This window comes from Malaclemys terrapin, chromosome 4, assembly GCF_027887155.1.
Source record: "Malaclemys terrapin pileata isolate rMalTer1 chromosome 4, rMalTer1.hap1, whole genome shotgun sequence".
NCBI classification, from domain to species: domain Eukaryota; kingdom Metazoa; phylum Chordata; order Testudines; family Emydidae; genus Malaclemys; species Malaclemys terrapin.
Window position 1 is genome coordinate 13,465,577 of NC_071508.1, and position 6,140 is coordinate 13,471,716.

The following is a 6,140-nucleotide window of genomic DNA, read 5'->3' on the forward strand; positions in this document are numbered from 1 at the left end:
ACTTTGAATAAGCCTGTTATAAGACAAGCTACGAAAGTGAGATCTTGGAAAAGTGTTGCCATTTTCATAATGTAATAAAAATACCGTAACGATAAATAAGAACATAAGAATGGCCCTGCTGGGTCAGACCAAGGGTCCATCTAGCCCAGTATCCTGTCTTCCGACAGTGGCCAGTGCCAGGTGCCCCAGAGGGAATGAACAGAACAGGGAATCATCAAGTGATCCATCCCCTTTTGCTCATTCCCTGCTTCTGGCAACAGAGGCCAGGGACACTTAATAATAATTAGCATGTTATAAAAACAAATTTTATATTTCCAAGATCTCGGCTTTTATAATTTATACTCAGGGTAAAGGAGAAAATCCCTGGAAATATTCATTTTTACAAGGAGGTTCATGAGACTTGACATTTTAGTGAAAGGGGTTCACAGGTTGTTAAAGTTGGGGAACCACTGTAGTAGACGGACCTAGGCCCACCCTCTCTTCCAGGGCCTGGCTCAGGGGCCCTGTCATCAGGGGAGAAGGTTTGACCTACTCCATACCTTGTTGCTTTCCCTCTGGGCCTTACCTGCCTCGCCCCCTTCTCTGGACTCACCAAGCCCAGGGCCGGCTCCAGGCACCAGCCCACCAAGCATGTGCTTGGGGCGGCACCTGGAGGGGGGCAGCACGGCACTCTGGCCCGAGAGCGAAGCCCCGGCCGGGCTCGCCGCCCTCCCCCTGGCGGTCCGGCCGCCGGGGAGAGCGGAGCCCCGGCCGGGCTCGCCGCCCTCCCCCTGGCGGTCCGGCCGCCGGGGCGGGGGCACAGCTGGAGGCTTTTTTGCCTGGGGTGGCAAAAAAGCCAGAGCCGGCCCTGACCAAGCCACACATCCTTCTCCCAAAGAATAACCATAAACTATTGGCATCAAGTTCCCCATACACTTCCCTTCTTCTAGGGAGCAACTGAAGACTCCCTCCTTCCAACCCCTTCTGTTGCTAGCTTCCTGGTTTATATGGGACCTGCCTGTTCATGCCCAGTTGCACTTGATCTACTTAAATCCCAGTCTCCTCCAGGTGCAGACTGGGCAGTTAATTGGCCCAATTAGCCATATTGAGCCCTCCAGGCCTTGTGTGAAGGTGAACACAGCAGAAAATATTTACTGAAATGACTACTTTCCCTTTTGTTTCTGTTGACTCCAGTAATGAGCCCCTGGGAGAAGAGAGGGGCATGGGTGATAGTTAACAAAGAAGTTGAATACCAGTGTGTTTTCCTCAGTTTGTTTTCCCCAGGCTCTGGATATCCTTCCCAGGGTAAAGCAGGCCCTTAGCCCGGCCACCTGTTCCTCATCCCAAACAATAGGCCAACACTTGAAAACATTCCTCAATTCTTAAATTAAGCAAGAGTTGTTGACTTTGATGGCTGTTTAGTCAGTACATATCCAGTCCTTATTTAAAGACTGCAGGATTTGCCCCAAAATCTTTACTAATTTTTCAGTTTTTACTGACTCTCTGCAAAATGAATGTAAACATTGTCATGAAATGTGAAGACAACGGTATTTTATAACAACCAAACAGGCTAGGTGCTTGACAGATGACTAAGGCCTGGTCTACACTACAAAGTTAGGTCGACATAGGCCGTGTTAGGTCGATTTAATAATGTGTATACACTACCGAGTCCCTTCCGCCGACCTAAGTGGCCTGTGTGACGAACTGGGACTGTTCTTGCTGGGGTGTGTGAATGCTGACAGGCGAGTGTGGCTAGGATGGTCTGCATCGGGGGATGGGAGTCTGCCCGAGGGAACATACCTGAGCTTGTAACATGAGAACCCAGGAAGGGGTTGGAGGCCAGGTGACTCCGGGGCCCGGGAAACTGAACAAAGGCTGTGGGAGGGGTCGCTGAAGGCAGAGTGTGGGAAGCGAGCTGGAGAGATGGCTGGGAGGCAGAGATGGCTCTGACCCCCCAAAGGGGGGTGGGCTGGGATGCCCTGGGACCCCAAGCTGGACCTAACTGAGAGGTATCCTGTTGTCTGTGCCTGCAAGACCTGTCTTGGACTGTATTCCTGTCATCCAAATAAACCTTCTGCTTTACTGGCTGGCTGAGAGTCATGGTGAATCGCAGGAAGCCGGGGGTGCAGGGCCCTGAGTCCCCCAATACTCCGTGACAGCCTGTAACGTCAACTTCTGTACACTGCATTCGTGAGAGGCATTGCGCTCGATTCGACATCCACTAGGTGACATGGGAATAGTGTAAACACCGTGTTGTGTAATTCAAATGAATTGGTCTCCAGGAGGTGACCCACATTGCTCCGCTGTGACCGCTCTGGAGAGCACTTTCAACTCCACTGCACATCAGCCAGGTACACAGGAAACAGTCACTTCCCCGTTAAAGCCCCGGGAACTTTAGAATTTTCATTTTCTGTTTGATCAGCGTGGAGAGCCCGCCAGCACAGCTGATCATGGAGACTCAAGGCTGCAAACGCTCTCCAGCAGGAGGTGCTGGATGTTATCGCTGTGCGAGGAGAAGACATAGGTGCCAGTTTCCTTTGGGCCTGGGGGATGCCCAATCCCCTGCTCTGCCCCAGGCCCTGCCCCCATCCTGCCTCTTCTCGCCCAGTTCTGCCCCCTCCCCCGAGTGCGTCCTTTCTCAACTCCTCCCCCTTCCCCCCAGAGCCAGCTGCACACTGCAAAACAGCTGATTGCGGCAGAGAGTAGGTGCTGGGAGGGAGGGGGAGAAGTTGATCAGCAGGGCCACCAGTGGGCAGGAGGCGCTGGGGGAAAGAGGGGAGCTGGCTGCCGGTTGGTACTAAGTACCCACTAATATTTTCCCAAGGGTGCTTCAGCCCTGCAGCATCCACGCAGTTGGCACCGATGGGAGAAGAGTATGTGCAGGCAGAGCTCTGATCCAGGAGAAGAAACGCTGACATCTATGCCAAGATTACAGGGGCGCCTTTTCCTTTCAGCTTTGAAATTCCATTCAGGTCTGGCTGAGTTATTAAGTGTTAGATGTTACCATGTCCCTTCTCTCATGGGCATCTCCAGGAAAAATGCTGAGAGCCTGCCAAAATAATAATTGAAGCAGACACTGCACTGGGAACTGCACGAGGGCAGGGGAGAAGAGAGAACCAGGGCATGATCTACACAACCATCCTCCTGTTGTCAGCTGTCGTGCATGTGTGCTCTGTACGCTGTCCTGGCTCTACGCAGGTAGCCGACTCAGCAGACCTTGATAGAACTGCCTGGAAAAATCACAGACTCGGTTCAGAGGCAAAGGCACTCGACCAGGTTTAGTGTCGACGAGGCACGGTCCTAGCGCCCGGCAGACGCCACAGGGATACGAACACAGGTATGTCCGTCACTATGGAATTGGCTGAATCAGCAGCGGGACCTTCTGCTGCCCCCTAGACTGGACAAAGATGCCGCTCCTATAACTCCTCCTTTCTACATTGATACAAACAAGTTATGTATTGCACTCCTGATGTGTGACCAATGTGTTACTAACCCTACACCCCATACCTGCTGGTTCAAACAAAACATCTCTAGCTATTGTCCTGTCATCCTGTCTTTATCTTTGGAGGGGTCAGTGTGTCCCTATCTTCAAGGAGTAGGTTTATACCATAAATCTATGTTGGGGTGTATCTGTGCAAGCCTTCTGGAATGTGTTTACATGACTACCTAGTTTATAGGAAAACATGCCCGAGGTATTTAAGAAATAGAGTTACTGGTGTGAACATGTCCAAATACAAAATGATTGGGAGTAGTACTGCTGTGTCTCTTTTCTACCGTAAAGCTTTAGTGGCCTTGGTTTTGAGTCAATACTGTTATGCCATTTGACCTGAGCGGTTAGCCAAAATTTGGGATCTTGTAGGTTGTTCCAAATTGGAGGAGAAATTGATGATGGAAGTTTGGTACCTTTGGTGCAATCTTGTTTATTTACCAAGAACGTACAAAGTCCTAGAGGGTCCTGTGGCACCTTTGAGACTAACAGAAGTATTGGGAGCATAAGCTTTCGTGGGTAAGAACCTCACTTCTTCAGATGCAAGACTTGCATCTGAAGAAGTGAGGTTCTTACCCACGAAAGCTTATGCTCCCAATACTTCTGTTAGAAGTGAGGTTCTTACCCACGAAAGCTTATGCTCCCAATACTTCTGTTAGTCTCAAAGGTGCCACAGGACCCTCTGTTGCTTTTTACAGATTCAGACTAACATGGCTACCCCTCTGATACTTTGTACAAAGTCCTGTTTCCTTCAACCCAGGAGGAAGCAAACTGTGTGCGTTTTTCCTTTCTTGCAGAACCAAACTTATTTCAGCTAGCAGAGTACCCCCAAAACCTCCATTTTCTAAGCTTTTCTCAGTGTTGTGTTACCAGCTGATGCTGCTTGTACAGGCTGTCTTGGTTTCTGCTCTTTCTGTCTCTCCCTTTGTGCTGTGTTTCTCATACACATCCATAGACAAACCAGTATGTAGTAAAGTCCCTTGGTCCAGAACGCCAACATTCCTGATGCATAGTTCTTAGTTTTCGGCAGTGAGATGTGCTTACCTGCTTTGCGGCTTTCTTAAGTGAAGGGTGGTGGTGAATACTATCACAGTATAATTTCACAATAACCCAAGCTGAACAGGAAAATCCTTTTGCAGACTCTCATCCTGCAAGGTACTAAGCACTGTCCACTCCTTGTAGCAGAGGGTGCTCAGCACACTTGCAGGATCCAGCCTTCAAGAAACGTCTAACACCATTTAAAACAAGCAACTACTTCTCAGGTGTGCAGTCCCTAAGGAGCCATTTGAACCAAATCCAGCTTTAAAATGGGATGTGGAGTGCAGTGAAACAAGCGTACACCAAATACGCTAACGGAAAGTACAGCAATACAATGACCTAGACCAGTGAAACCTTTTTCCATTTGCAGACTCTTAAATAATTTGGAATGGAGATGCGTCCCCCTTTGGAAATCCTAGACAGTCTGTGGACCCACAGGTTGAAAACCTTTGACCTAGACTGACTGGACAGGGGGTATTGCCGTAGCTACAACAGACTGGTTGTTGTTCGGTGTTTGTGCTGCACCTCGCACAACCGAGTCCTGGTACACAAATGGAGCTCTTCGGTGCTACTGCAGTACAAATCAATAACGTAACGTGTGGTAGAGCCAAAAGCAGAGTTGGAAACACCCGCGTCTCTCTACTCTTCCTGTAGTTTAAGTACCACACAAGTGTCCTTCCTCAGTCTTATGTTCCCTTCCTTTCGTCATTTCCTTCCCTGTGGAACCTGCATTTGAAAGTCTCATCTGTGACGGAATGAGGGAGATACTTAAACAGTTACACATTTCAAAGCACCTCATCAAAGGAGAGACACCTTTGATGGGAAATGTGACTCCAAAATCTCCTAGTCACTGCCCATCCCTCTCCTTAAATATTCCTTCTTGGCCTTTCAGAGAAACCTAATTCCAAAGCCACCAGATTAGAGAGAGACACTTGGATCGTAATAGCCTCAGTGTGCCCCTTGGGACAGACTGCAAGGCTCGTTTTCCCTAACTAGAAATAAGAGATTGTTTTCACAGTTCCAACATTCTTAACCTTTTTGCTGCTTCATTACCAAAAAAATCAGCAGGACCCCTAGCTGAGGTCTAATGCATAGGACCAAAGTGTAGTTTAAAATTAGTATATGGATGGGTCCCTGATCTCCCCCATTATGTGGGGGGGAGGGGAGCGGGGAATAGTCTGGACTCAGGGAACTGGGGTGGGAAGCAAGCATATTCCCACCCTTCCCTCCCACATTGCTCCAGAGCAGGAGATGCATCCAGCCAGCAAAAAGCTCTTGTCCCTGTTAGACTGTGACCCCGTGATGAATGCACCACAGCACCATTTACAGCTGCTCCTCAAAGTGCTTGTTCACACTAACAGGAGGCAGGGTCCAGGGGGAAGTTGTGGCTGTAGGTGATGCCAGAGCAGTGGGATCTCCTTCTGACAGAGATCCTGTGGGACCCCGGACAAAGAGGAATTATTCAACAAAATGACATCCCTTTCACATTTGTCAGGAAATATCCCTGTACCCTAGAAAAGAGAGATGCTTTTTTGCAAGAGGACACAGACACATTTTCTTCTGTTCTGCTAGCAGCTCTTGACTGGATCAAGACAGAGGGTTAGATTTCAACATCACCTGTAAATAATCAGTTTAT